The sequence below is a fragment of the Passer domesticus genome, chromosome 7 (genome assembly GCF_036417665.1).
Source record: "Passer domesticus isolate bPasDom1 chromosome 7, bPasDom1.hap1, whole genome shotgun sequence".
NCBI classification, from domain to species: Eukaryota; Metazoa; Chordata; class Aves; order Passeriformes; family Passeridae; genus Passer; species Passer domesticus.
The window spans coordinates 30,668,634-30,685,527 of NC_087480.1; positions in this window are offsets into that span (position 1 = coordinate 30,668,634).

Here is a 16,894-nt window from a genome sequence, read left to right on the forward strand (position 1 = left end):
AACTGGGCTAAACAGAATCAAAACCTTCTAAAAACCGGCCAAAATATTTCAAAACCCGTCAAAACTAATCAAAACATTCTGAATACCCGCCAAAACATTCCAAATACCCGCCAAAATATTTTAAACCCCGCCAAAAGGAATCCAAACATTCCAAAACCTGCCAACACAATAAAAACAACTCAAGAGAATACAAAACATTCTAAAACCCAACCAAAACATTCCCGAAAACCCGACAAAACATCATAAAAACAAATCAAAACCAACCAAAATATTCCGAAAACCCGCCAAAATAATTTAGACCCACAAAACTCATCAAAACATTCTGAAAAAATGCCAAAACATTAGAAAACCAGCCAGAACTGATCAAAACATTCAAAAAACTTGGCAAAACATCATAAAAACAAATCAAAACCAACCAAAACATTCCAAAAACCCGACAAAATAGTTTACAACCTGCCAAAACTGATCAAAACATTCTGAAAAGATGCCAAAATACTAGAAAACCAGTCAGAAGTGATCAAAACTTTCAATAACTTGCCAAAACATAATCAAAACAAATGAAAGCAAACCAAAACATTCCAAATACCCGCCAAAATATTTTAAAACCCGCCAAAACGAATCCAAACGTTCCACAACCTGCCAAGACAATAAAAACAACACAAGAGAAAACAAAACATTCTAAAACACCACCAAAACATTCCGAAAACCCGCCAAAAGATCATCAAAACAAATCAAAACAAACCAAACAATAGGAGGAACACGGCAACATATTGGCAAGCAAGAGACGGAGAGCGCGGCACCTTCTAGGAGGCCAAGAAAGAAGCCGCACAACACCTGCACTGTGTCTGCAACTTTCAAACTGCTAGAAGCTAGTGGCTTGCCACTGGCCTGCCTCTTCAATTGCCATTAGCATTCCAATGGAAGCTATTCTTGGACAATTTTGCTCTGCTTGCTGCTAGTTCTGCCCCAGCCTACCATAGATAACCTTGCTCTTCCCTTGAGGCTCTGAGATGCCAAGAACTTGTCAACTTCAAAGGGCGGGCCGGGCTACATCTACTCAGCTGCCACAGTTTCTCCTTGCTAGACCTAGTGGGAAAGCATTTTGCTGAGATGCAGAAGGCAAGAAACGCAGAATACGGAGACGCGGAGCTGTCCCAAGTGCCGCTGCCAGGCGTCTTGCCGCAGAAGGAGTGCCCCGGAGCGCACCGCAACCGGCACCGTCGTCTCTGCGCAAAGAGCCAAAATATTTGAAAACCCGCCAAAACTAATCCAAAAATATTTTCAAACCCGCCAAAATAGAAAACCAGACAGAAGTGATCAATACATTCGAAAAAACCTGACAAAACATGATAAAGCCCACCAAAGCTAATCCAAACACACCAAAAACTGGGCTATACAGAATCAAAACCTTCTAAAAACCGGCCAAAATATTTCCAAACCCGTCAAAACTAATCAAAACATTCCGAATACCCGCCAAAACATTCCAAATACCCGCCAAAATATTTTAAACCCCGCCAAAAGGAATCCAAACATTCCAAAACCTGCCAACACAATAAAAACAACTCAAGAGAATACAAAACATTCTAAAACCCAACCAAAACATTCCCGAAAACCCGACAAAACATCATAAAAACAAATCAAAACCAACCAAAATATTCCGAAAAACCGCCCAAATAATTTAGACCCACAAAACTCATCAAAACATTCTGAAAAAATGCCAAAACATTAGAAAACCAGCCAGAACTGATCAAAACATTCAAAAAACTTGGCAAAACATCACAAAAACAAATCAAAACCAACCAAAACATTCCAAAAACCCGACAAAATAGTTTACAACCTGCCAAAACTGATCAAAACATTCTGAAAAGATGCCAAAATACTAGAAAACCAGTCAGAAGTGATCAAAACTTTCAATAACTTGCCAAAACATAATCAAAACAAATGAAAGCAAACCAAAACATTCCAAATACCCGCCAAAATATTTTAAAACCCGCCAAAACGAATCCAAACGTTCCACAACCTGCCAAGACAATAAAAACAACACAAGAGAAAACAAAACATTCTAAAACACCACCAAAACATTCCGAAAACCCGCCAAAAGATCATCAAAACAAATCAAAACAAACCAAACAATAGGAGGAACACGGCAACATATTGGCAAGCAAGAGACGGAGAGCGCGGCACCTTCTAGGAGGCCAAGAAAGAAGCCGCACAACACCTGCACTGTGTCTGCAACTTTCAAACTGCTAGAAGCTAGTGGCTTGCCACTGGCCTGCCTCTTCAATTGCCATTAGCATTCCAATGGAAGCTATTCTTGGACAATTTTGCTCTGCTTGCTGCTAGTTCTGCCCCAGCCTACCATAGATAACCTTGCTCTTCCCTTGAGGCTCTGAGATGCCAAGAACTTGTCAACTTCAAAGGGCGGGCCGGGCTACATCTACTCAGCTGCCACAGTTTCTCCTTGCTAGACCTAGTGGGAAAGCATTTTGCTGAGATGCAGAAGGCAAGAAACGCAGAATACGGAGACGCGGAGCTGTCCCAAGTGCCGCTGCCAGGCGTCTTGCCGCAGAAGGAGCGCCCCGGAGCGCACCGCAACCGGCACCGTTGTCTCTGCGCAAAGAGCCAAAATATTTTCAAACCCGCCAAAACTCATCCAAAAATATTTTCAAACCCGCCAAAATAGAAAACCAGACAGAAGTGATCAATACATTCGAAAAAACCTGACAAAACATGATAAAGCCCACCAAAGCTAATCCAAACACACCAAAAACTGGGCTAAACAGAATCAAAACCTTCTAAAAACCGGCCAAAATATTTCAAAACCCGTCAAAACTAATCAAAACATTCCGAATACCCGCCAAAACATTCCAAATACCCGCCAAAATATTTTAAACCCCGCCAAAAGGAATCCAAACATTCCAAAACCTGCCAACACAATAAAAACAACTCAAGAGAATACAAAACATTCTAAAACCCAACCAAAACATTCCCGAAAACCCGACAAAACATCATAAAAACAAATCAAAACCAACCAAAATATTCCGAAAACCCGCCCAAATAATTTAGACCCACAAAACTCATCAAAACATTCTGAAAAAATGCCAAAACATTAGAAAACCAGCCAGAACTGATCAAAACATTCAAAAAACTTGGCAAAACATCACAAAAACAAATCAAAACCAACCAAAACATTCCAAAAACCCGACAAAATAGTTTACAACCTGCCAAAACTGATCAAAACATTCTGAAAAGATGCCAAAATACTAGAAAACCAGTCAGAAGTGATCAAAACTTTCAATAACTTGCCAAAACATAATCAAAACAAATGAAAGCAAACCAAAACATTCCAAATACCCGCCAAAATATTTTAAAACCCGCCAAAACGAATCCAAACGTTCCACAACCTGCCAAGACAATAAAAACAACACAAGAGAAAACAAAACATTCTAAAACACCACCAAAACATTCCGAAAACCCGCCAAAAGATCATCAAAACAAATCAAAACAAACCAAACAATAGGAGGAACACGGCAACATATTGGCAAGCAAGAGACGGAGAGCGCGGCACCTTCTAGGAGGCCAAGAAAGAAGCCGCACAACACCTGCACTGTGTCTGCAACTTTCAAACTGCTAGAAGCTAGTGGCTTGCCACTGGCCTGCCTCTTCAATTGCCATTAGCATTCCAATGGAAGCTATTCTTGGACAATTTTGCTCTGCTTGCTGCTAGTTCTGCCCCAGCCTACCATAGATAACCTTGCTCTTCCCTTGAGGCTCTGAGATGCCAAGAACTTGTCAACTTCAAAGGGCGGGCCGGGCTACATCTACTCAGCTGCCACAGTTTCTCCTTGCTAGACCTAGTGGGAAAGCATTTTGCTGAGATGCAGAAGGCAAGAAACGCAGAATACGGAGACGCGGAGCTGTCCCAAGTGCCGCTGCCAGGCGTCTTGCCGCAGAAGGAGCGCCCCGGAGCGCACCGCAACCGGCACCGTCGTCTCTGCGCAAAGAGCCAAAATATTTGAAAACCCGCCAAAACTAATCCAAAAATATTTTCAAACCCGCCAAAATAGAAAACCAGACAGAAGTGATCAATACATTCGAAAAAACCTGACAAAACATGATAAAGCCCACCAAAGCTAATCCAAACACACCAAAAACTGGGCTAAACAGAATCAAAACCTTCTAAAAACCGGCCAAAATATTTCCAAACCCGTCAAAACTAATCAAAACATTCCGAATACCCGCCAAAACATTCCAAATACCCGCCAAAATATTTTAAACCCCGCCAAAAGGAATCCAAACATTCCAAAACCTGCCAACACAATAAAAACAACTCAAGAGAATACAAAACATTCTAAAACCCAACCAAAACATTCCCGAAAACCCGACAAAACATCATAAAAACAAATCAAAACCAACCAAAATATTCCGAAAAACCGCCCAAATAATTTAGACCCACAAAACTCATCAAAACATTCTGAAAAAATGCCAAAACATTAGAAAACCAGCCAGAACTGATCAAAACATTCAAAAAACTTGGCAAAACATCATAAAAACAAATCAAAACCAACCAAAACATTCCAAAAACCCGACAAAATAGTTTACAACCTGCCAAAACTGATCAAAACATTCTGAAAAGATGCCAAAATACTAGAAAACCAGTCAGAAGTGATCAAAACTTTCAATAACTTGCCAAAACATAATCAAAACAAATGAAAGCAAACCAAAACATTCCAAATACCCGCCAAAATATTTTAAAACCCGCCAAAACGAATCCAAACGTTCCACAACCTGCCAAGACAATAAAAACAACACAAGAGAAAACAAAACATTCTAAAACACCACCAAAACATTCCGAAAACCCGCCAAAAGATCATCAAAACAAATCAAAACAAACCAAACAATAGGAGGAACACGGCAACATATTGGCAAGCAAGAGACGGAGAGCGCGGCACCTTCTAGGAGGCCAAGAAGGAAGCCGCACAACACCTGCACTGTGTCTGCAACTTTCAAACTGCTAGAAGCTAGTGGCTTGCCACTGGCCTGCCTCTTCAATTGCCATTAGCATTCCAATGGAAGCTATTCTTGGACAATTTTGCTCTGCTTGCTGCTAGTTCTGCCCCAGCCTACCATAGATAACCTTGCTCTTCCCTTGAGGCTCTGAGATGCCAAGAACTTGTCAACTTCAAAGGGCGGGCCGGGCTACATCTACTCAGCTGCCACAGTTTCTCCTTGCTAGACCTAGTGGGAAAGCATTTTGCTGAGATGCAGAAGGCAAGAAACGCAGAATACGGAGACGCGGAGCTGTCCCAAGTGCCGCTGCCAGGCGTCTTTCCGCAGAAGGAGTGCCCCGGAGCGCACCGCAACCGGCACCGTCATCTCTGCGCAAAGAGCCAAAATATTTTCAAACCCGCCAAAACTAATCCAAAAATATTTTCAAACCCGCCAAAATAGAAAACCAGACAGAAGTGATCAATACATTCGAAAAAACCTGACAAAACATGATAAAGCCCACCAAAGCTAATCCAAACACACCAAAAACTGGGCTATACAGAATCAAAACCTTCTAAAAACCGGCCAAAATATTTCCAAACCCGTCAAAACTAATCAAAACATTCCGAATACCCGCCAAAACATTCCAAATACCCGCCAAAATATTTTAAACCCCGCCAAAAGGAATCCAAACATTCCAAAACCTGCCAACACAATAAAAACAACTCAAGAGAATACAAAACATTCTAAAACCCAACCAAAACATTCCCGAAAACCCGACAAAACATCATAAAAACAAATCAAAACCAACCAAAATATTCCGAAAAACCGCCCAAATAATTTAGACCCACAAAACTCATCAAAACATTCTGAAAAAATGCCAAAACATTAGAAAACCAGCCAGAACTGATCAAAACATTCAAAAAACTTGGCAAAACATCACAAAAACAAATCAAAACCAACCAAAACATTCCAAAAACCCGACAAAATAGTTTACAACCTGCCAAAACTGATCAAAACATTCTGAAAAGATGCCAAAATACTAGAAAACCAGTCAGAAGTGATCAAAACTTTCAATAACTTGCCAAAACATAATCAAAACAAATGAAAGCAAACCAAAACATTCCAAATACCCGCCAAAATATTTGAAAACCCGCCAAAACGAATCCAAACGTTCCACAACCTGCCAAGACAATAAAAACAACACAAGAGAAAACAAAACATTCTAAAACACCACCAAAACATTCCAAAAACCCGCCAAAAGATCATCAAAACAAATCAAAACAAACCAAACAATAGGAGGAACACGGCAACATATTGGCAAGCAAGAGACGGAGAGCGCGGCACCTTCTAGGAGGCCAAGAAGGAAGCCGCACAACACCTGCACTGTGTCTGCAACTTTCAAACTGCTAGAAGATAGTGGCTTGCCACTGGCCTGCCTCTTCAATTGCCATTAGCATTCCAATGGAAGCTATTCTTGGACAACTTTGCTCTGCTTGCTGCTAGTTCTGCCCCAGCCTACCATAGATAACCTTGCTCTTCCCTTGAGGCTCTGAGATGCCAAGAACTTGTCAATTTCAAAGGGCGGGCCGGGCTACATCTACTCAGCTGCCACAGTTTCTCCTTGCTAGACCTAGTGGGAAAGCATTTTGCTGAAATGCAGAAGGCAAGAAACGCAGAATACGGAGACGCGGAGCTGTCCCAAGTGCCGCTGCCAGGCGTCTTGCCGCAGAAGGAGCGCCCCGGAGCGCACCGCAACCGGCACCGTTGTCTCTGCGCAAAGAGCCAAAATATTTTCAGACCCGCCAAAACTAATCCAAAAATATTTTCAAACCCGCCAAAATAGAAAACCAGACAGAAGTGATCAATACATTCGAAAAAACCTGACAAAACATGATAAAGCCCACCAAAGCTAATCCAAACACACCAAAAACTGGGCTAAACAGAATCAAAACCTTCTAAAAACCGGCCAAAATATTTCAAAACCCGTCAAAACTAATCAAAACATTCCGAATACCCGCCAAAACATTCCAAATACCCGCCAAAATATTTTAAACCCCGCCAAAAGGAATCCAAACATTCCAAAACCTGCCAACACAATAAAAACAACTCAAGAGAATACAAAACATTCTAAAACCCAACCAAAACATTCCCGAAAACCCGACAAAACATCATAAAAACAAATCAAAACCAACCAAAATATTCCGAAAACCCGCCCAAATAATTTAGACCCACAAAACTCATCAAAACATTCTGAAAAAATGCCAAAACATTAGAAAACCAGCCAGAACTGATCAAAACATTCCAAAAACTTGGCAAAACATCATAAAAACAAATCAAAACCAACCAAAACATTCCAAAAACCCGACAAAATAGTTTACAACCTGCCAAAACTGATCAAAACATTCTGAAAAGATGCCAAAATACTAGAAAACCAGTCAGAAGTGATCAAAACTTTCAATAACTTGCCAAAACATAATCAAAACAAATGAAAGCAAACCAAAACATTCCAAATACCCGCCAAAATATTTTAAAACCCGCCAAAACAAATCCAAACGTTCCACAACCTGCCAAGACAATAAAAACAACACAAGAGAAAACAAAACATTCTAAAACACCACCAAAACATTCCGAAAACCCGCCAAAAGATCATCAAAACAAATCAAAACAAACCAAACAATAGGAGGAACACGGCAACATATTGGCAAGCAAGAGACGGAGAGCGCGGCACCTTCTAGGAGGCCAAGAAGGAAGCCGCACAACACCTGCACTGTGTCTGCAACTTTCAAACTGCTAGAAGCTAGTGGCTTGCCACTGGCCTGCCTCTTCAATTGCCATTAGCATTCCAATGGAAGCTATTCTTGGACAATTTTGCTCTGCTTGCTGCTAGTTCTGCCCCAGCCTACCATAGATAACCTTGCTCTTCCCTTGAGGCTCTGAGATGCCAAGAACTTGTCAACTTCAAAGGGCGGGCCGGGCTACATCTACTCAGCTGCCACAGTTTCTCCTTGCTAGACCTAGTGGGAAAGCATTTTGCTGAGATGCAGAGGGCAAGAAACGCAGAATACGGAGACGCGGAGCTGTCCCAAGTGCCGCTGCCAGGCGTCTTGCCGCAGAAGGAGCGCCCCGGAGCGCACCGCAACCGGCACCGTCGTCTCTGCGCAAAGAGCCAAAATATTTGAAAACCCGCCAAAACTCATCCAAAAATATTTTCAAACCCGCCAAAATAGAAAACCAGACAGAAGTGATCAATACATTCGAAAAAACCTGACAAAACATGATAAAGCCCACCAAAGCTAATCCAAACACACCAAAAACTGGGCTAAACAGAATCAAAACCTTCTAAAAACCGGCCAAAATATTTCAAAACCCGTCAAAACTAATCAAAACATTCCGAATACCCGCCAAAACATTCCAAATACCCGCCAAAATATTTTAAACCCCGCCAAAAGGAATCCAAACATTCCAAAACCTGCCAACACAATAAAAACAACTCAAGAGAATACAAAACATTCTAAAACCCAACCAAAACATTCCCGAAAACCCGACAAAACATCATAAAAACAAATCAAAACTAACCAAAATATTCCGAAAACCCGCCCAAATAATTTAGACCCACAAAACTCATCAAAACATTCTGAAAAAATGCCAAAACATTAGAAAACCAGCCAGAACTGATCAAAACATTCAAAAAACTTGGCAAAACATCATAAAAACAAATCAAAACCAACCAAAACATTCCAAAAACCCGACAAAAGAGTTTACAACCTGCCAAAACTGATCAAAACATTCTGAAAAGATGCCAAAATACTTGAAAACCAGTCAGAAGTGATCAAAACTTTCAATAACTTGCCAAAACATAATCAAAACAAATGAAAGCAAACCAAAACATTCCTAATACCCGCCAAAATATTTTAAAACCCGCCAAAACGAATCCAAACGTTCCACAACCTGCCAAGACAATAAAAACAACACAAGAGAAAACAAAACATTCTAAAACACCACCAAAACATTCCGAAAACCCGCCAAAAGATCATCAAAACAAATCAAAACAAACCAAACAATAGGAGGAACACGGCAACATATTGGCAAGCAAGAGACGGAGAGCGCGGCACCTTCTAGGAGGCCAAGAAGGAAGCCGCACAACACCTGCACTGTGTCTGCAACTTTCAAACTGCTAGAAGCTAGTGGCTTGCCACTGGCCTGCCTCTTCAATTGCCATTAGCATTCCAATGGAAGCTATTCTTGGACAACTTTGCTCTGCTTGCTGCTAGTTCTGCCCCAGCCTACCATAGATAACCTTGCTCTTCCCTTGAGGCTCTGAGATGCCAAGAACTTGTCAATTTCAAAGGGCGGGCCGGGCTACATCTACTCAGCTGCCACAGTTTCTCCTTGCTAGACCTAGTGGGAAAGCATTTTGCTGAAATGCAGAAGGCAAGAAACGCAGAATACGGAGACGCGGAGCTGTCCCAAGTGCCGCTGCCAGGCGTCTTGCCGCAGAAGGAGCGCCCCGGAGCGCACCGCAACCGGCACCGTCGTCTCTGCGCAAAGAGCCAAAATATTTGAAAACCCGCCAAAACTCATCCAAAAATATTTTCAAACCCGCCAAAATAGAAAACCAGACAGAAGTGATCAATACATTCGAAAAAACCTGACAAAACATGATAAAGCCCACCAAAGCTAATCCAAACACACCAAAAACTGGGCTAAACAGAATCAAAACCTTCTAAAAACCGGCCAAAATATTTCAAAACCCGTCAAAACTAATCAAAACATTCCGAATACCCGCCAAAACATTCCAAATACCCGCCAAAATATTTTAAACCCCGCCAAAAGGAATCCAAACATTCCAAAACCTGCCAACACAATAAAAACAACTCAAGAGAATACAAAACATTCTAAAACCCAACCAAAACATTCCCGAAAACCCGACAAAACATCATAAAAACAAATCAAAACCAACCAAAATATTCCGAAAACCCGCCCAAATAATTTAGACCCACAAAACTCATCAAAACATTCTGAAAAAATGCCAAAACATTAGAAAACCAGCCAGAACTGATCAAAACATTCCAAAAACTTGGCAAAACATCATAAAAACAAATCAAAACCAACCAAAACATTCCAAAAACCCGACAAAATAGTTTACAACCTGCCAAAACTGATCAAAACATTCTGAAAAGATGCCAAAATACTAGAAAACCAGTCAGAAGTGATCAAAACTTTCAATAACTTGCCAAAACATAATCAAAACAAATGAAAGCAAACCAAAACATTCCAAATACCCGCCAAAATATTTTAAAACCCGCCAAAACGAATCCAAACGTTCCACAACCTGCCAAGACAATAAAAACAACACAAGAGAAAACAAAACATTCTAAAACACCACCAAAACATTCCGAAAACCCGCCAAAAGATCATCAAAACAAATCAAAACAAACCAAACAATAGGAGGAACACGGCAACATATTGGCAAGCAAGAGACGGAGAGCGCGGCACCTTCTAGGAGGCCAAGAAGGAAGCCGCACAACACCTGCACTGTGTCTGCAACTTTCAAACTGCTAGAAGCTAGTGGCTTGCCACTGGCCTGCCTCTTCAATTGCCATTAGCATTCCAATGGAAGCTATTCTTGGACAATTTTGCTCTGCTTGCTGCTAGTTCTGCCCCAGCCTACCATAGATAACCTTGCTCTTCCCTTGAGGCTCTGAGATGCCAAGAACTTGTCAACTTCAAAGGGCGGGCCGGGCTACATCTACTCAGCTGCCACAGTTTCTCCTTGCTAGACCTAGTGGGAAAGCATTTTGCTGAGATGCAGAAGGCAAGAAACGCAGAATACGGAGACGCGGAGCTGTCCCAAGTGCCGCTGCCAGGCGTCTTTCCGCAGAAGGAGTGCCCCGGAGCGCACCGCAACCGGCACCGTCGTCTCTGCGCAAAGAGCCAAAATATTTTCAAACCCGCCAAAACTCATCCAAAAATATTTTCAAACCCGCCAAAATAGAAAACCAGACAGAAGTGATCAATACATTCGAAAAAACCTGACAAAACATGATAAAGCCCACCAAAGCTAATCCAAACACACCAAAAACTGGGCTAAACAGAATCAAAACCTTCTAAAAACCGGCCAAAATATTTCAAAACCCGTCAAAACTAATCAAAACATTCCGAATACCCGCCAAAACATTCCAAATACCCGCCAAAATATTTTAAACCCCGCCAAAAGGAATCCAAACATTCCAAAACCTGCCAACACAATAAAAACAACTCAAGAAAATACAAAACATTCTAAAACCCAACCAAAACATTCCCGAAAACCCGACAAAACATCATAAAAACAAATCAAAACCAACCAAAATATTCCGAAAAACCGCCCAAATAATTTAGACCCACAAAACTCATCAAAACATTCTGAAAAAATGCCAAAACATTAGAAAACCAGCCAGAACTGATCAAAACATTCAAAAAACTTGGCAAAACATCACAAAAACAAATCAAAACCAACCAAAACATTCCAAAAACCCGACAAAATAGTTTACAACCTGCCAAAACTGATCAAAACATTCTGAAAAGATGCCAAAATACTAGAAAACCAGTCAGAAGTGATCAAAACTTTCAATAACTTGCCAAAACATAATCAAAACAAATGAAAGCAAACCAAAACATTCCAAATACCCGCCAAAATATTTTAAAACCCGCCAAAACGAATCCAAACGTTCCACAACCTGCCAAGACAATAAAAACAACACAAGAGAAAACAAAACATTCTAAAACACCACCAAAACATTCCGAAAACCCGCCAAAAGATCATCAAAACAAATCAAAACAAACCAAACAATAGGAGGAACACGGCAACATATTGGCAAGCAAGAGACGGAGAGCGCGGCACCTTCTAGGAGGCCAAGAAGGAAGCCGCACAACACCTGCACTGTGTCTGCAACTTTCAAACTGCTAGAAGCTAGTGGCTTGCCACTGGCCTGCCTCTTCAATTGCCATTAGCATTCCAATGGAAGCTATTCTTGGACAATTTTGCTCTGCTTGCTGCTAGTTCTGCCCCAGCCTACCATAGATAACCTTGCTCTTCCCTTGAGGCTCTGAGATGCCAAGAACTTGTCAATTTCAAAGGGCGGGCCGGGCTACATCTACTCAGCTGCCACAGTTTCTCCTTGCTAGACCTAGTGGGAAAGCATTTTGCTGAGATGCAGAGGGCAAGAAACGCAGAATACGGAGACGCGGAGCTGTCCCAAGTGCCGCTGCCAGGCGTCTTGCCGCAGAAGGAGCGCCCCGGAGCGCACCGCAACCGGCACCGTCGTCTCTGCGCAAAGAGCCAAAATATTTGAAAACCCGCCAAAACTCATCCAAAAATATTTTCAAACCCGCCAAAATAGAAAACCAGACAGAAGTGATCAATACATTCGAAAAAACCTGACAAAACATGATAAAGCCCACCAAAGCTAATCCAAACACACCAAAAACTGGGCTAAACAGAATCAAAACCTTCTAAAAACCGGCCAAAATATTTCAAAACCCGTCAAAACTAATCAAAACATTCCGAATACCCACCAAAACATTCCAAATACCCGCCAAAATATTTTAAACCCCGCCAAAAGGAATCCAAACATTCCAAAACCTGCCAACACAATAAAAACAACTCAAGAGAATACAAAACATTCTAAAACCCAACCAAAACATTCCCGAAAACCCGACAAAACATCATAAAAACAAATCAAAACCAACCAAAATATTCCGAAAACCCGCCCAAATAATTTAGACCCACAAAACTCATCAAAACATTCTGAAAAAATGCCAAAACATTAGAAAACCAGCCAGAACTGATCAAAACATTCAAAAAACTTGGCAAAACATCATAAAAACAAATCAAAACCAACCAAAACATTCCAAAAACCCGACAAAAGAGTTTACAACCTGCCAAAACTGATCAAAACATTCTGAAAAGATGCCAAAATACTTGAAAACCAGTAAGAAGTGATTGAAACTTTCAATAACTTGCCAAAACATAATCAAAACAAATGAAAGCAAACCAAAACATTCCAAATACCCGCCAAAATATTTTAAAACCCGCCAAAACGAATCCAAACGTTCCACAACCTGCCAAGACAATAAAAACAACACAAGAGAAAACAAAACATTCTAAAACACCACCAAAACATTCCGAAAACCCGCCAAAAGATCATCAAAACAAATCAAAACAAACCAAACAATAGGAGGAACACGGCAACATATTGGCAAGCAAGAGACGGAGAGCGCGGCACCTTCTAGGAGGCCAAGAAGGAAGCCGCACAACACCTGCACTGTGTCTGCAACTTTCAAACTGCTAGAAGCTAGTGGCTTGCCACTGGCCTGCCTCTTCAATTGCCATTAGCATTCCAATGGAAGCTATTCTTGGACAATTTTGCTCTGCTTGCTGCTAGTTCTGCCCCAGCCTACCATAGATAACCTTGCTCTTCCCTTGAGGCTCTGAGATGCCAAGAACTTGTCAACTTCAAAGGGCGGGCCGGGCTACATCTACTCAGCTGCCACAGTTTCTCCTTGCTAGACCTAGTGGGAAAGCATTTTGCTGAGATGCAGAAGGCAAGAAACGCAGAATACGGAGACGCGGAGCTGTCCCAAGTGCCGCTGCCAGGCGTCTTTCCGCAGAAGGAGTGCCCCGGAGCGCACCGCAACCGGCACCGTCATCTCTGCGCAAAGAGCCAAAATATTTTCAAACCCGCCAAAACTAATCCAAAAATATTTTCAAACCCGCCAAAATAGAAAACCAGACAGAAGTGATCAATACATTCGAAAAAACCTGACAAAACATGATAAAGCCCACCAAAGCTAATCCAAACACACCAAAAACTGGGCTAAACAGAATCAAAACCTTCTAAAAACCGGCCAAAATATTTCCAAACCCGTCAAAACTAATCAAAACATTCCGAATACCCGCCAAAACATTCCAAATACCCGCCAAAATATTTTAAACCCCGCCAAAAGGAATCCAAACATTCCAAAACCTGCCAACACAATAAAAACAACTCAAGAGAATACAAAACATTCTAAAACCCAACCAAAACATTCCCGAAAACCCGACAAAACATCATAAAAACAAATCAAAACCAACCAAAATATTCCGAAAACCCGCCAAAATAATTTAGACCCACAAAACTCATCAAAACATTCTGAAAAAATGCCAAAACATTAGAAAACCAGCCAGAACTGATCAAAACATTCAAAAAACTTGGCAAAACATCACAAAAACAAATCAAAACCAACCAAAACATTCCAAAAACCCGACAAAATAGTTTACAACCTGCCAAAACTGATCAAAACATTCTGAAAAGATGCCAAAATACTAGAAAACCAGTCAGAAGTGATCAAAACTTTCAATAACTTGCCAAAACATAATCAAAACAAATGAAAGCAAACCAAAACATTCCAAATACCCGCCAAAATATTTTAAAACCCGCCAAAACGAATCCAAACGTTCCACAACCTGCCAAGACAATAAAAACAACACAAGAGAAAACAAAACATTCTAAAACACCACCAAAACATTCCGAAAACCCGCCAAAAGATCATCAAAACAAATCAAAACAAACCAAACAATAGGAGGAACACGGCAACATATTGGCAAGCAAGAGACGGAGAGCGCGGCACCTTCTAGGAGGCCAAGAAAGAAGCCGCACAACACCTGCACTGTGTCTGCAACTTTCAAACTGCTAGAAGCTAGTGGCTTGCCACTGGCCTGCCTCTTCAATTGCCATTAGCATTCCAATGGAAGCTATTCTTGGACAATTTTGCTCTGCTTGCTGCTAGTTCTGCCCCAGCCTACCATAGATAACCTTGCTCTTCCCTTGAGGCTCTGAGATGCCAAGAACTTGTCAACTTCAAAGGGCGGGCCGGGCTACATCTACTCAGCTGCCACAGTTTCTCCTTGCTAGACCTAGTGGGAAAGCATTTTGCTGAGATGCAGAAGGCAAGAAACGCAGAATACGGAGACGCGGAGCTGTCCCAAGTGCCGCTGCCAGGCGTCTTGCCGCAGAAGGAGCGCCCCGGAGCGCACCGCAACCGGCACCGTTGTCTCTGCGCAAAGAGCCAAAATATTTTCAAACCCGCCAAAACTAATCCAAAAATATTTTCAAACCCGCCAAAATAGAAAACCAGACAGAAGTGATCAATACATTCGAAAAAACCTGACAAAACATGATAAAGCCCACCAAAGCTAATCCAAACACACCAAAAACTGGGCTAAACAGAATCAAAACCTTCTAAAAACCGGCCAAAATATTTCAAAACCCGTCAAAACTAATCAAAACATTCCGAATACCCGCCAAAACATTCCAAATACCCGCCAAAATATTTTAAACCCCGCCAAAAGGAATCCAAACATTCCAAAACCTGCCAACACAATAAAAACAACTCAAGAGAATACAAAACATTCTAAAACCCAACCAAAACATTCCCGAAAACCCGACAAAACATCATAAAAACAAATCAAAACCAACCAAAATATTCCGAAAACCCGCCCAAATAATTTAGACCCACAAAACTCATCAAAACATTCTGAAAAAATGCCAAAACATTAGAAAACCAGCCAGAACTGATCAAAACATTCAAAAAACTTGGCAAAACATCATAAAAACAAATCAAAACCAACCAAAACATTCCAAAAACCCGACAAAAGAGTTTACAACCTGCCAAAACTGATCAAAACATTCTGAAAAGATGCCAAAATACTTGAAAACCAGTAAGAAGTGATTGAAACTTTCAATAACTTGCCAAAACATAATCAAAACAAATGAAAGCAAACCAAAACATTCCAAATACCCGCCAAAATATTTTAAAACCCGCCAAAACGAATCCAAACGTTCCACAACCTGCCAAGACAATAAAAACAACACAAGAGAAAACAAAACATTCTAAAACACCACCAAAACATTCCGAAAACCCGCCAAAAGATCATCAAAACAAATCAAAACAAACCAAACAATAGGAGGAACACGGCAACATATTGGCAAGCAAGAGACGGAGAGCGCGGCACCTTCTAGGAGGCCAAGAAGGAAGCCGCACAACACCTGCACTGTGTCTGCAACTTTCAAACTGCTAGAAGCTAGTGGCTTGCCACTGGCCTGCCTCTTCAATTGCCATTAGCATTCCAATGGAAGCTATTCTTGGACAATTTTGCTCTGCTTGCTGCTAGTTCTGCCCCAGCCTACCATAGATAACCTTGCTCTTCCCTTGAGGCTCTGAGATGCCAAGAACTTGTCAACTTCAAAGGGCGGGCCGGGCTACATCTACTCAGCTGCCACAGTTTCTCCTTGCTAGACCTAGTGGGAAAGCATTTTGCTGAGATGCAGAAGGCAAGAAACGCAGAATACGGAGACGCGGAGCTGTCCCAAGTGCCGCTGCCAGGCGTCTTTCCGCAGAAGGAGTGCCCCGGAGCGCACCGCAACCGGCACCGTCATCTCTGCGCAAAGAGCCAAAATATTTTCAAACCCGCCAAAACTAATCCAAAAATATTTTCAAACCCGCCAAAATAGAAAACCAGACAGAAGTGATCAATACATTCGAAAAAACCTGACAAAACATGATAAAGCCCACCAAAGCTAATCCAAATACACCAAAAACTGGGCTAAACAGAATCAAAACCTTCTAAAAACCGGCCAAAATATTTCCAAACCCGTCAAAACTAATCAAAACATTCCGAATACCCGCCAAAACATTCCAAATACCCGCCAAAATATTTTAAACCCCGCCAAAAGGAATCCAAACATTCCAAAACCTGCCAACACAATAAAAACAACTCAAGAGAATACAAAACATTCTAAAACCCAACCAAAACATTCCCGAAAACCCGACAAAACATCATAAAAACAAATCAAAACCAACCAAAATATTCCGAAAAACCGCC